The sequence below is a fragment of the Amblyomma mixtum genome, chromosome 1 (assembly GCF_055824585.1).
Source record: "Amblyomma mixtum isolate Tamu chromosome 1, ASM5582458v1, whole genome shotgun sequence".
Lineage (NCBI taxonomy): Eukaryota > Metazoa > Arthropoda > Arachnida > Ixodida > Ixodidae > Amblyomma > Amblyomma mixtum.
The window spans coordinates 240,302,112-240,317,745 of NC_143012.1; the positions used below are offsets into that span (position 1 = coordinate 240,302,112).

Sequence of the window (15,634 nt, forward strand, 5' to 3'; positions counted from 1 at the left end):
GCGTATAGCTCGAACGATTGATACTTTGTTGGCCCCAGGTTCACCTGGTCACGCGCGCTCAAGGGGGCTTCGATCCGTCTCTCCGTGCAAACACACCGCATTATAGAGACTCCCGCAACGCGCATCCACGTCAGCCTGCGGCTACGACGAGAAAGAAAGCGGGTCAGCGGCACAGGCAGAGCTCAGCGCACGACGTGCTGCTCTGCCGATAACCACGCGGGCCCCGGAAAAAGCGTTCATCGATTTTAATGATTCCCTTGTAGCGGGAGAGCCACCCGCGACCCCGCGACAGGCAGGCGCAACCTTGAGCGTTGCTCCCTCCAGCCTTGTTGTTTTTAAGCGCCCCGAAACTCGCTGGAAGCAAACCTCCGAGAGAGGAAACTCGAAAGAAAGCAACCTGCAAGCAAAGTAACCTGCAGGTAGGGAAACGTGCAAGAAAGTGAACCTGCAAACAAGGACGCACTCGCTGATGCTTTCTGTTGTTTTTTTGTGTGTGTGTGACAGCGGTGTTCCTGGTTGCTCCCTTGCGCGGTTTTTAGTGCCGAACCTCGGTGCAGGCAGCGATTCGGAGGCCGTGACCGAAATGGCTGTCGGCGTAGGCTCGCGCACCGTCTAATAACGTTCACTGCGAGCGCATTTTGTCCGGAGTGAAAGGCAGTTTGGAATTTTATACTATTTGCTGACAGCTTTCGGGGTCAGCCGTGCTATTTTTGTTGTCATTGCTTAAATTTTAAAATATCAGCTCAGGGTGTTATAATAGGAGAAAAACGTATATATGGGGAAAAGAGAACGGAAACTTTTCCACTCACATGCATGTCAAAGATGCCTAACAAAAAAAAGTAAATTAATAGAGAAATAGAAAATCAGAAGGTTATTTCTTTTCCCCGCGCACAACAACCCGTAGTGCCCACGAAACCAACTTGCTATTTTCGCAAGGATGTGGTAGGCCGGAATCAATACGTGTCTTTAACAGCCGAATGTCCAGTCCTTACGTGCAAATTGCAAGCTTTCAAACCACGGTATACTGAACCGCTCTGGCCACCCGCGCTTTCGGGTGTCTGATGGCTAACCTGCATATTTGGCTTGGCCGAGTGCCATTCAGTTACCGCAGTTTCCTTCGCACAACGTTCTTGTGCGATACAACCTCTATTCTAAGGAAAACTTGGCTGTTGCTCCCATGCTGCACACGCCTTCAAGGGTCCATCTCGAGACTCCACCTTACTGCCTCTAATCCAAGCCTCAAGACATATTTTAAGTCTTCTGAACCTCATCTGGAACATTTATTAGCGTTATTTTTTTCCTCTTTTCGTTTTGCACATAGTAAGCAAAAAGCTGCCTCTTAATTCTACACTTCGCCGTACCAAACTCCACGGCTTAGGCACCGCAGGGCAGCAAAACCTGCGGCGCTTGAGTCTAGCTATAACCCAGCTTGGACTTAAAGCAACGACTTTGGCCTAAATTGATTACTAAATTAAATATTGGCATGAATATTGGAACCCGACAAGCATCACAAAAAAGTACGCTCCTTTCGTCTCTTTTTTTTGTGCCTGCTTCCGCGCGTGGTGGGGCGTGTGCGTTTTCGAGCGTGGTTTGTTTCTAGCTTTCAGGTCGCGCCTGCATTTAAAGCAGACGACGTATGATTGTGGTTTTAAAGACGTCTAGGAGAAGCTGAAAAGGTCAAATAGAAGCATTCCAGCATTGCGCTTAAAATTTAATTTCGTTCGTTAAAAACAATCATGACACATAGTGTTACACAAACGGCGGGGTTGCGTGCGCGTATTACGAATTGGTCGTGTTCGGAAAAATGCTCTGAACTGTTTTCTGAGGTTACGCAAAAGCCGACTTCAAGGCGAGCCGCACTATTAAGTGGCATCCTCAACTGCCGCTGCACCCGCCGTGCTGGTCGTCGTTGCCAAGTGCGCCTCTTAAGCACTTAGCCAATACTGGCGATTACTTAGTAGAGCGTGCGCTTGATGTAAAGAAAATTCAATTATTTTATGTGTTGGCAATGCGATAGCACAACAGTTGCTGCTGCCTTTACCCGAAGTGGCGTAACTGACGATTTGGTGACGTCACTTCTCTCCAGCCAATTATAGACTCCGCTCTGGTAATGTCACATCCCTCCAGCTGGAGTGCGAATTTTGCGACCGACGATGCATTTTCGCGCCACGGGGCGTCTAATAATTCTCTCCACGATATCAGTGAGTCAATAAAACGCACTTGTGCAGAGAACACGATGTGTGTGTGTGTGTGTGTGTGTGGGGGGGGGGGGGGGGGGGATTTGATACTAGACAGAATGGCCGCATTTCGATGAAAGCGAAATGCAAAAACGACCGCATATAGAGAATCCTGAGAGAGTTGAAAAACTCCAAGCGGTAGAAGTTAATCTGCAGTCGTCCCCTGTTGCGTGCCTCAAAGTCCACGGTGTTGACTTAGCGAACTCCGCTAGAATTCTGAGCTTTCGCGGCAATAACTTCGCGGTGGATGCCAACCTTCGCTTCATTTGCAAGCGGCAATGTAGTCGCGTATCAGCTCCCGCGCACGGGGTGTGCCAAGTAGAAGCCAGCGCTCAAAACCCATCACAACCGCAGCCGCGCCGGCAAGGCAAAACGGTCGTGGATATAAGGGCGAGAAGAGTTCAGAGAGCGGCGGTGTTCGATTTCGGTTTCAAGCCTCTTTCAACGCGCTCCTCTTCCCCCACTCGTCCGTCGCTTTTCCCGCCAATTCGATTTCCATTTCCAGTCAGCGCTGTTCTCGCCACGCCCGCTACTTTTCTCTGCTTTGATCTGCGGTCTTGCTTTGCTCTTTTTCCGGCCTTAAGGGAGCGAAGGCGCGTTGGAAGCCTGGATTTTGCATTTACTGCTCTACCCGGAACATGATGCGAGCCTATCTTAGTGGCCTATTGGATTTCTCGCCGTTTATTTTATTTTCTGAAACGGAAAGCAGGCCTATCTCTTCGTCTTTCTACGATGCTTGGCTTTGTATATTTCACCTCAATGAAACCAACCGCTCAGGGCGGGGCGGAAAAGTGGGAGCAATCAGAGACCCAATAACCGGCAGAACTGTTCGCATGCTAATGGCGGATGCCTTTGCTTTCTTGGTTGTCCACTGCTTGGGCGTAAGCCAGTGACCAGCTGCATTGTTCGAGCACGCTTCCGATCTCCGCCAATGGGCGGCTAACGCGTGCTTCGAAAATTCCAGCTTCCGCATTCGCCAGAATACTAGTTTCCGCAACCCGAACAAATATTTTTCTTCGCTTTCTATTACTTTTCCAACATAACCACAAACGCCATTCGCTTTCCTAAAACTTCCCTTCAATAGCTATGCAACGAGTGAAATATTACTTTGCTTAGAAAAAACAATCATCAACTGAAAGATTTCCTTGGGCGTGCCCGAATTTAAACGTCCTCCTATCGTTTACCCCGCTAGCACCTGTTGCTTCCCTTCTCATTATTCTTCCAACCTTGAGAAGCGAAGCTACAAGCAAACACTGTATGTGCTGCTTTCATTTACGAATAACTGCGGAACAGCGAATTACGCGAGCGCGAGCTCACAAAAAGAAAAGCACGTCTGCGAAGTGCAAGCTAACCCACATGAAAGGGAGGACCCAAGGCAAGCTTTTCTGTGCTACCAAGCAACACGCATAGGAAGCAAAAAGAAGGCGGGGCCGGTCCAGCCAAGCAAACTAGGGTGGGGCAGCTCTCAATCGAAAACGGAACTGTTTGCGTCACGCTCGCTGTCACCGCCAGAGGGTTCGGGGCGGCGTCGAAGAGAAAGAGGAGGTGCATATTTGAGTTCGCGCCGCGAGCGGCAACTTACTCATCCGCGTGGCGCTGACAGCGCGCGATAGGAGCCCAGCAGGGGCCTGTCGTCGGTTGTCGGGATAAAAGCCGATACGGGGCCGAGAAGGCGACACCCTTGCCCTAAACTCAGCAGATTTCGCTCCGGCGCCTAAGTGCGTTTGTTCAGCCTCTTCGAGGAAGACGCAGCTGGATTGTTTACTCCGAACTTTTGCACCTTGCTGCCTTGTTATTTCAGCGCATTCGTTACGTTTAATCTTTTATATACTCAGTTATCCGTAGTGATGAAATAATTACACTGTTAATTTTCCATTGATGAACCCCACAAATTCAAAAAAATGAAACATTTGTCGCCTTCATTCAGCGTCTGTCAGCTGGCTAGTAAGTTGGATGCTTTCGGAATAGACGCCAACGCACTTTTGCTTGCTCGTAACCTGACCTAACTGCAACCTGCCGTCTCTTGGATTATTCTTCACCGAAGGCCTTGCATGGTAGAAATGTCGAGGTAGGTATGTGCTGCCTAATGTCGCTAAGCTGAACAAGAGCTGTAAGAGACGCTATAGCGGAAGACTGAGGGTAAAATTCGACCACCTGTGGTTCCTTAACACGCGCTGAAACCGCGCAGCACGTAGTCGGTTTTGCATTTCTCCTCTACCGAAATGCGGCCGCCCTAGCAGCGAGTCGATACCGCGTCCTTGATCTGAGCAGCCGAACGTCGCAGCCACTGCTGTACCTGGTTAAAAAGTCTAAAGCGTCCGTAGAGCCAACGATTTTGAACATCAAAAGCAAGTCCACTACAACGTATTTGCCTGTTTTACAGCAGTGGTGAGCGCCACAGTTAAATTTCGTGTAAGAAAGTAAGCACGTTGTTAGCTAAGGCTGCGGGCCGACGTTTTCAAACTGCGTCTATGGTGCTAGTGCAGAGCTATCAGCAAGTCTGAATGACCTCCATCCACTCCTGCGGCAGTGAATATCTCCTTCTTTGTTTCTTGTAGAGGGGTCTATCCCTTTGCGGTCTAACACAAGATGGACAGAGACTGAGCGCTCGTTTAATAAAGAGACTCATAGCAGGCAGGCCATCTTCATAGCCATGATTAAGCCACCCCCGCTGACGCTATACTAACGCGCTAATCGCGAGTAGACACATCCCTCGTCAACAGCCATATATAGAGACACCGTTAGTGCGGAAGCGTATTTACGCTGCTTCGCATCCAACCTCACGGCGTCGATCATGGGAACAAAAGTGAGAAGAAAAGGACAAAGTAAAGGAAAAGAAATGAAATAAACAGAGAAAAAAGGAACATCACACAAACCTTCGCGAGACGTCATGACCATGGGACAGGCCGGATTAAAGAGGAAAACAACCCGAGCAAGGTCACCGGTTGCTGCCGCTTGGCCAGTTTTTTCTTTATTCCTCCTCACCGATTTTCAGCGTGCGTGCCCTAAGCGAGTAGTAGGCTCATTTATGGCCCGCCCGCCATCTTCCTGAGGTTCCTCCTCCATTCTCACTCTCTCCTTTATCTTTCCGCAACCCCCGGGGTGCCCCAAACGCCGGAAGTGAGCCTAATGCCTTCCATTAAAGCCCGCTGTCCACTCGACACGCCCTAGACGTGAGCATCGCGGTTATTTCGCGTTGCTTGCGACCTCCGTGGCGCCTTGTCTGAGTGCGTGTGTGCCGAGAGAGGGGAAGTGGGGGAGAAAGAAAGAGAGAAAAAAGAAAGAGAGTATACTGCACCCCAGGGTATACAACTCCGCCTCGCTCGTTGCGTGCCACACGGCGGAGGCTTCGTGTGCGCGATCGGGTGAACCCGCCCCGACGCGCGATATAGTCTGGGAACGCGACGCGGAGAATGCTTCTCCAGTAAGCAGGCAACGGAAATTTAAAGCAATTCTGCATTAGTATAGCAGGACTCGCAGAGTGAAGGAAACCAGAACCGAATCCAAGAAATCCAAACTCGCCGCCATGATTGCGATTGAAGAAGCGTTCGAATGTACTCCCTGTTGTTTGCTGACTGCTAGCAGTGTCGGCAAGTCCCCTCAGCCTCCAAAGCACTGCACGCAACTGTGGCTGCAGCTCTTAGCGCTAAAGAGAGTGTAGACGCGAAGTGAACGGGGGACGTAGTTCGCCAAGGACGACACCAAAGTGCGATGAGTCTCGGAAGGAGGTGATAGTGAATGAGAGGAGATAAAGCAGCAGCCGAGAGGAGACGAACGGGAAAAGAAAAAGATAAAACTCAACGAGAAAGGAGGAAGCTTCTAGAAAGACCGTTTAGTAAGCAGTAGTGGGGCGGTAATCGCTGATTGTTTCGTTTTTTTTTTCTTTTTGGAAAACATTCTGCGTGTTTTCATTTCCCCTGTGCGCTTTGTGTCATGTGTGCGGGTCGCCTCAACCACCTATACGCTGCCTGATAACTTGTGCGCGCTTCGTTTTAACATTCTGTCCGAAATATTTCGCCGTATTTCGGGGCAGAAGCAACACTGCCAGGAAGATTCTTGTTTTCGTGCTTTAGGAAGCCATGCGTCTTATTAAAAGCAGTAAAGAAAAAAAATACAACGATCTCCCAATTGACGTCCCAGCCAATCCGCTTTTGGGATTTTAGTCCTACAGTTGAAAAGTTTATTCGTGACACTTCCTGAAACTACTGAAAAATAAAATTTAAAGTAATCTCAACTTTTTGGAAAGAATAGAAGATACGTGTGCAGAATTTCCCCTGCTCTTTATTTTTAATGCTCACTGGCGAATAAAAATGACAAATTTTTCTCCTTTATGAATTGCATTTGCGCCTAGCCGAATAAGGTAGCTGATGCTCTCTGCTGCTAGCATCTTAATGAGCTTTATTTGTTGATTCCAGCAAAAATAATTGTGTAATGATCCCAGAGCACATATGCATCTAAAATATCAGGAGAAATATTAGGGAAGCGGAGACAGCGGCGACGATCTAGTCACCTGCAGTCACATTTTTAGGTGCAGCATTAGATAGGTTGCAGAAGTTGATAGTTCCAACGATGCTATTTCGCCATTCTGTCCCGCTGATTGCCACCTGTCGCGCGCAGCCGTTTTCGTGCGCTGTAACAAAGTAATTATGAAGTCGGAAAGGCCAAGTCCCTGGGGTTTTACGTGGGCGAAATGTCTCCACTGTACGTCATTAACTATCCCAGCGTCACAAATAATAAACGTCATGCCCGCCTGCTTTGGATGCATAGCTGGGCGTCATGACTTTTCATCTTCAGCAGCAGCCGGTGTTATCGCGTCCAAACGAATAATTTCTGCTGGTTGCTGAGTGAAAACCAGCCAGTAAACGTGAGGAAAATATGAGGAACACCACTGTAGGAAGGTCACAAAAATGCCCCTAAAAAAATTGCGAGGACACTTTGGCAACTAAAGTGTTGGGCGGCGCAAGCCGAGGACACCATGCCGTGACGACTTCCGGTGCATGTGACGTCACACCATTCCCATGGCTACGTCGATACCCAAATTATGCATCTTTCGGGGATCTTAAGTGCTAATTCCGCTTAATTACGCATTTTTTCATCTAGTTTGACAAAAATTCGACGTTTTTCCGACCATTCTGTGGCAATTTTCTCTGTGCCGTGACGACTTCCAGTGGATGAGACGTTACACCGTTCCCGTGGCTATATTGACGACCGCGCTATTTCGACGCAATTTCGACATTTTTGCCTATAATTAATGAATTAATTAGTCTACAGTTATCAGACTTGGCTTCTAGGTTCTTTTTTTCCTCCTCTATCTGAAACAACCATTCGTTTTCTCCTATCTTTTTAGTTCCCGAGTAAACACGAGTTAAACGCTGCCAAAGGTGTGACACCTGCTAACGGACGACACTATGAGCCATTAAAGGCTTTCGCCTCAATATATCTCTTTAGGACGCACAGTAGAGATGTAATCATTTATTCAAGCTCCTTTAGCTGGTGCTTCACTTTTTTCGTCAGCCAGTTACTGCGGTTTCCAGGGACAATGCTTTACCACGCGTCTACAGACAAAACCTGCGCACCCTTATGTTATATTGAACGAAATACACCTGTAATTGATACAGTAGACATTTCTTTTCCTGCCGAGTTATTTGGGGAACTCTTTACTGCAAACGACAACGTTGACAGGTGTGGTGTGATTAAGATGCACACGAAGTACTGACACACGTCACGCGTGAGCACTCATTTTTTGTAGATAATACTCTCTGCCAGCAGGCACACTATTACAATAAAAAAATACTCATGGTTATTCTCGGTTTGTTGACGAAGTCCACGTCTAGTAGAAAGAACAGAAACATCTTCGTCGCGGAAGTTTTGTCCTTTAACTACAACTAAATAGAAAAATATTCAACAGTTACGAAATCACGTATTTGTACTTTGACTCATTGCGTTTTCTAGCAGATAACTCTTTTAGCACGTTATCATAAGTACTGTTCAAAAATGAAGTCGTAGTCAGAAAAAATCTTGACACAGACAACAAAAGAAAGAACATACTTGAAACAGAAAGTCGATGTGGCAAGAAAAGAAACAACAGCATGCTATTTTTAATCTCGCTACAGTATTTGAAGTTTTTTTTTTTCGTGTTCCATTAATCACGCTAGTCTAAAACGCGCTAACGCAGACTACAAAAACTTCTATCTTTAAGAAAAAGGAAATATGTTTTCGTATGGTTGTGAAGTAAGATTTAACTGTAAAAGCAAGCCTGAATAATGGTTCCGAAAATGATTAGAAACTTTATGCATAAAAACATGTTGCATCACAGTACCTATGCACTCAATATTTCGCGGCGGGAGGCATGCACCAAGGATTTCAAAACGTTTCTTTCTTTCTCCATACGCAGACGTCAGCGGAAAATGCTTCCGGCTCTTCCTCTGCACAGTTTTCAGACCAAGCACATAAATTCGCACGCTTGATGGCTCTGACCACGGGGGAAAAAAAAAGCAAAATATTTTCTCAGTTCCCTAACCACGCGGGCGATAGCGGTTAGATATGTTTCCCAATACTCGATTCCCAGCCAAAAAAGTACATAAAAAACACTCAACTTTAATCAGGTTGTTTCCCTTTCTCTTTTCTTTTCTTTATTTTCTCTTTCGTTTTAAGCAGGAATTCTACCTGTGCCGTCATACCGAGGTCATAAAATGGCACTAAAATCCTTGTCAAGATGGTTTTCACGTATTTCGCTCCTCATGAACAAATTGGCGTGAACAAGATGGTCTATGGAATCTTATTTTTATTTGTTCTTGCTGCTTCAAAGCCAATGCTCCCAATCTTTACGAGCATCCCACTCGACGACTGCTTTATGCTTCTGCAATAACCTGTGACGGGAATATGAGCCGCACGCCTGCAATGGTGTAGTTTGATTATGAAGATAGCAGTCTCGAACGATGCCGTTCCTACATACTGTGGCAATACCTAACTCAGAATGAATCAAACAAGAAACAGAAAATCACGTACACGTGCGAATGCACTTTAAAAAATGTGGGCATGAAGCTCAGTGGCAGCTAGCGGTTGAATATGACTACGAAGCATTTAATTAAGAAAACACTTGGCTCTAGACTACAAAGCAAATCAAAGAAAAATATCTCCTGCGCAGCTTGCTGAAGTTATAGGGAGCAAGGAATGATACAAAATGGGACTTATTAGGTTCAACTAAACTCTGGGGCTTCAATAAGGAGAAGCTCTTTCGGTTACAAAAAAAGATATTGATATTATAGTCTTAGTTTGCAAAAGTCATCAGCTAGCTTTGAAGCAATTTATTAGGTACCGGAGGCTCTATTCTAAGGCTGAAAGTATACGCTCTGCGCAAATAATTATTACTAGTAAAGGGTGGAACTTGAGAAGACGGGCGATGCGTTGCATATGAATTCACCGGACGAAAGATATGTACCTGCTCATTTCTTTTAAAAAATTTTGCATCTCCGGTAACAATGTCTCTTAAAAGCCGCGGTTTTTCCTCTTGTTTTTTTCAAAATAAATAAAATCAAGCGTCAAAGAAAGCGTAATGACGGAATGTCGTCTGTGCAGCATTTTTTGCGCGGTATGGGGCAACTAATCTCGACGTTTTTCACTCTGTGGACGAAAACTATTGAAGTGAACGCAACTAAAACAAATTTTGACGCTCAGCAAGTTAATCGGCTTATGTGGTACAAAGCTCGAAATGCCTCGACGCATGGAAGCACGCATACATACATTCGTCTGATACCATCCATGTGACCGGCCATGATCGTATTCTGAAGAAATGTTCTCGATAATTGCCGTCAGTATCATCCCAGTTTTTCGTGGCTGTTACTATAAAACCACCGACACCCGGTAGGAATCTAGAGCAGCCTTAATTCGTGCAATTGCCGCAGAACCGCACAGTGATAGGTATATCGTTTAGCACTCTTGGTCGATACGCTAGACACGTTCGACACAGCAGTGTCAGCCGAAGGTGTAGACGCAGCCTTTCGCATCTAACATACACTCCCCTTCTCTTGGCCCCAGCACGGTTGACCGTTTCTCCGTCTACACTATATGTCAAAGTGTCATGGAATGAAAAGGACGCCTTTTGTTTGATGCCAAAGATTTTTTTTTACTTTTCGATCAATCTTACTTTCCAAAAGCTTGCTGTTCTGGTCTCATTCGACAGAAACAATTGGCACAGATCGGATCCGACACCTAAACAGCAAAGGCTAAGGTGTTCTTCAAAAAAATTGTTCGCTCATTGTAGCAACTCCAATAGAAGAAGTCTAGAAATTACATTTTGCAGTGACAGTGGTATGGAAGGCTTTTTTCTGGGGGCACCATGGCGTCTCGTAACATAAGTGTCGTTGTCAGTTCTTTGTCCTGGAAAAGAGGAAACGGTCGTTGGTATGGTTTTTTTTTTCTTTTTTAAAGAATGGGGAAAACGTATTTTTTAAGGTTTCTTTCAGTACTCGAAAACTATTCTGTAGTGTGTGAGAGAGAGAGAGAGAGAGAGAGAGAGATAAAGATGAAGAGGGAAGGCAGGGATGTAACTATCTTTGTACCTTAAATATGAGAGAGAAGCCAACAGCCACAGAAACCAACGGACACAGGGTATTTTATTAATTTTTTTGTGGTGTTGATCAATTTATAATAATCCTGAATATGGTATCGATTAAAGCTAATTGATAAGAAAAGCAGAAGAAAAACCAACCACATGCCGCCGATGGGATCCGAACCCACGACCTCCGAATTTCGCGTCCGGTGCTCTACCTCTGAGCTACGGCGACGGCTGTCAAGTCTTCTGCTTTCGGGGGTATTTATGTTTACAAATAACCTAACTTGAGAGTGTTCATCAGCGCCACCCGCGTTCGTAAGCGGCGGACGTAGCACGTCCTGTGGTACCGCTGGTGTGACGTAGAACGTCATCTAACGGCGAGAGTGGAAGCTGTGTGAGAACCCTCTTATGCTTCCTATGGCATCATGGCTGCCAGAACCGAGGCCCTTGCTAAGCAATTACCTTAAAGCCTCTTTTAGGATGCATTTCGGCTATTTACTGAACGCTTGCCAAGTATCATGTATGTTTCAACAGGCATGTAGCATTGACATTCGGTAGCACGCGGCCTACTTTGCTGTCTAAACGTGGCTGTGATAGTTTGATATTCTGTAGTCGGCTAGGCACTACAGCCCTTCTCCCGGCTTCTGTAGAGAACGTTCCCGTCTAGAGCTATGTCGCAGTAGTCATGCAAAGAGGACAGCTATTAGATGCCCTTTTCCAAGCTTTGCTCTCGTTATCTTTTTTACGTAAAAAAAAAATAGAACGAAAGAGGTGTGTGTAGTTTTTCTGTTCCTGATCGCGCACACACAGCGTTCTCCCACATGCAACACCACGAAACCGGTCAGATATTTCACGGCTCTCCTCCTACTCGCGAACCCTACTACGATTTAATTTAATTAAGCACATGCCACACAGCACGATGTCGACCGCCTTTTCCCGGCCCCTGCAAAGGGGCTGAGTAAGACGGAGGAGCGAACTTTAAGGCGCCTGCAGACAGGTACTCTACTCTGTCCTGCAATCATAAAACATTACGATCCTAACACGGATGGGCGATGCCCGCACTGTGGGGAGACCTGTGATATCCTCCACATGGTGTGGGCATGTACTCAAAATCTCCACCTCCCCCCTTCCCCTACCCCTTCCAGAGAGGCATGGGAGACTACCCTCCTCAACTGCTCTTCGCTTGAGTCCCAAAGGGCTCTGGTGAAACGGGCAAGAGACGGGGCCTCGTCATGCGGTGTCCCGGACTAGGGACGCCGACTATGTAGCGGGGCCACTCTGTGGCTCCCAGCTCTATTTCATCAATTAAAAGTTTTCACCACCACCACCACCTCGATTCCTACAACGCAAGCGCGCTTGGTCACTGGCATTCCAACGGCGCGATTTGCCGCGGATTTCATCCGCGCCTTGTTTGGAGCAGTGGCTTTCGTTGCGTACGGGGAGCCCCGCACACGCGTATGCATACATTCCACGCGTGCTCGCACGCACAGTGTAAAGCAGCGAGCGCTGTGGGTATGGTCCGACGAGTCTGTTACGAAATAAGCTTTCAGGCACTTGATTATCCGCCCACAGACTCTCAGGGATTCGGACCAAGGGAAAAGAAAGAAGCCAAAGGTGTAGTGCGGGATGTTGTTGCCCACTTCGTGTTCTGTCGCGCATGCTTTCCATTTCCGGACTGAATGATGGTACACCCACGTGACGGTGTGCATACCATGACGTGGAATGCGTGAGCGTGGCTCGCTATTAAAGTTTACCAAATGCCGTTGCATGGACTGTGTGGATGAAGCTAGGCGCGAGGGGCGGATCTGTTCGTTTCGAAATTTAATGCGAAGTGTGCTTTTTTTTCCCAAAAGTATATTGCGTGGACCAGTGACGTCGTTTGTGACTCGTCTAGAATAGTCGACATGTGCTAAGAGATGCAGAAAGCGATCGTGAAAGGCAATGTTCTCGTGGAAGAAACTGTAATGTCAGGATTGAAAGAACTAAATTTTGGGGGTTTTCCCTCACTACGGAGGCGTAAAAGAGAGGTGTCGCGTTATAACAGAGTGTCTGTGCTGTCCTAAATCCGAAAAAGAAAGGCCACAGCAAGTATTATTTTCTTTTTTTATTCATTTCGCGTATCGGGATTCCTCAACTTGGTAACGTGCGATATGGCCACCCTGAGTGAAATCCCAGCGGAATACTTTCACTGCGCAACAGCTCGCTGCGTGTGAATGCTACAGCCCGTGTTCAGTTCACCTCCAAAAGATTTCACCAGCATCCTCACTATCGATTATGATTATGATGAATGTAATGGCACAGAGCAAGGTTCTCCTAATGGACGGCAAGGTTAACGCGTCTGGTCTGCGGGAGGTGAGGGTCAACGGCCCATTTTCCAGCGCATTTAACCCCGGAGTACCAGGCCTAAGGAAAACTTGTACCCACTGGAAAAACTGTGGGCACCTACTTCTATTGGACATCGAACCCAGCACAACTGCCGCGTACGATGTGGAGCAACCTGATTATTATTTTCATGTTATTGAGGACAGCTTTTCGGTCCAACAAAGATTTCTGGTTCATTTTGTTCTCCATGCTTTCGTAAGCGAAATGCTCGCGCTCGCTACGAGCAGTAATTTCTTCACCTTCAAAACTTAATTTTAAAAAGAGGAAGGCAAATTTGTGTAGAAAAATAATGCTTGACTGCAGTTTTCAGTCAGTGATTTACATATTTCCTTTTGACCGAATCATTTGGATTCATTTGTTGGGTTTAACGTCCCGAAGCGACGAAAGGGCTATGAGGAACGCCATGGTGGACTGTTTAGGATTAATTTAGACCACTCGAGCTTTTTTGCCGTACGTTGCCATCGCACAGCACGCGGGTGTTTTGGTATTTCGCGTCCGTCTAAATACAGCCATCGCTCCCCGGATCGAACCCGCGACCTTGTGATCAGCAGCCGAAAGCCACTGACACTGAGGCACCGCGGTGGCTGAATAACTTCCTTCAGTGCGATGTCATCATCATCAGCCTAATACGCCCCCTGCAGGACAGAGGCCTCTTCCATATCTCTTCAATTAACCCTGTCCTGTGCCAGTTTAAGCCACCTTATATTGCAAACTTCCTAATCTCATCCGCACGCTTCAATTTCTGCCGCCCCTGCTAGCTTGCCTTCTCTTCGAATCAAGTCGGCCACCCTCGAAGACTATCGGTTGTCTTGCCTTCGCATTACATGCGCTGCCCATGCCCATTTCTTCTTCTTGATTTCGACTGTAGTCGGATACAAATGAAGAACGCAGCAGCTTCTCCCCGTAAAAGGATTCCCTTTCATCCTGTGGCTTCGGCTGATTCTCATGACCCTGCTAGTGTGACGATGCAGGGAGTGGTAGACGAAAGGGGATAACCCCTTGCCTCTATGGTCGGGGATAGCCCTCCCTCTTCATTGTGGGGCCGCTGCCTGTATTGTCACGCTAGCAGGGTGTTGACAATCGGCCGACGCCATTGGCTGGAAGGGGATCCTGTGACGGGGAAAAGCTGCTGTGTCCTTGTGTTGTATCCGACTATAGGATGTCATCAACTCGCGTTTGTTTCCTGGCCCATTCTGTTCTGTTCCCGTATTCTAACATCAAACCTGGCATTTTTATTTCGATAGTTTGCTGTGTTGTTCTCAGTCTAAGTTGAATCCTTTCCTTTAGCCTCCACGTTTCTTCCGCATAGGTGAGTACCGGCAAGATACAGTTGCATATACCTGTACTTTCCTCTTAAGGGATACTGGTTAACTACCGTTCGTGATCTGAAAGTACATGCCAAATGCACTGTACCCCATTCTTATTCTCCTAGCTATTTCACTCGAGTGGTCCGGATATTCGGTCACCCCCTGACCTAAATGAATATATTCCCTTACCATTTCCAATGCTTAACTAATTATTATAAACTGCTGTTGCGCTCCGAGACCGTTGAGCATTACTTTAGTTTTCTGCACATTATTATTTTGTTCTTTGATTTTCCGGTCTAGGCGCTTCATCATGCTTTGCGGTTCATACCCTGAGTTATTTAGCAAGGCAACATCATCAGCGTATAGCAGATTACTAAGGTATTCACAATTAACGTTTATCTCCAACTGTTCTAAATCCAGCGCTGGCAATCAGTTGGCGTATTCATATAGGAAGTGGTGGTCTAGTATTACACAAAGGTGGCGAACTGCTGTTATGGTGAGAGGGTGCACTGTCAGCTCTGGTCACTGGGGTTAGCCGCACCCCAGGCCTGGTAATTCAATATCTTCGACACTCAGATTTTTCATTTTCTATTCCTGTGTAGAATTACGGCGACGTGACAGGGATTCGAACCGTGGTCCTCTTGCTCACGATGTGGATGTTCTACCTCTGCTCCATCGCTGCTCAGTATTACGTGACTCCACCGATATTGAGGCTTGAGTGCAGAACAATATATCACCCGTTTCTTTTTGTTCAGCGCTTAAGACAGAGGCGCAAGCCGACTTTTATTGCGAAAGCAATACTACTCCCAAGAACGGCCTTTCGCGTAGCGGCGGCCACTTGCCACGTTTGACCTTTAGAATGACCCCTGACGTCATACCATGCATAGCGACGTCACAGCGTGACGTCATACCAGGATGAAAGACGGGCTACCAACTCGGCTCGTCTGGTAACGGCGGCCGCTTGGCACGGCGCGCCGCGCTCTTCCCACTGCTTTCGCAACCTACCAGGCTTAACCAAAGCTAAGCCCCCGCCAATTTTTTCGAGTGGAGCCCGAATTGATTCGTCTTCACTTCTTCTGGTTACTCAACACACGCTTGCGTTGAGAGAGAATCATATTAGAAATAATTGTTTTTTTTAATATGCGTTTTCCATG

The 15,634-nt window shown here is 46.9% G+C and overlaps 1 protein-coding gene and 1 non-coding gene across 4 annotated transcripts in view; one reads left to right on the forward strand and one right to left on the reverse strand.

The window, feature by feature from the left end:
• Window positions 1–15,634, forward strand: part of LOC149371319 (dopamine receptor 1-like) — a 385,861-nt gene that overhangs the window by 155,992 nt on the left and 214,235 nt on the right. The gene's annotated exons all lie outside the window — the stretch shown is intronic.
• On the reverse strand, window positions 10,952–11,023 carry TRNAS-CGA (transfer RNA serine (anticodon CGA)). Its single transcript has one exon. It is a non-coding gene; the product is annotated as a tRNA-Ser (tRNA).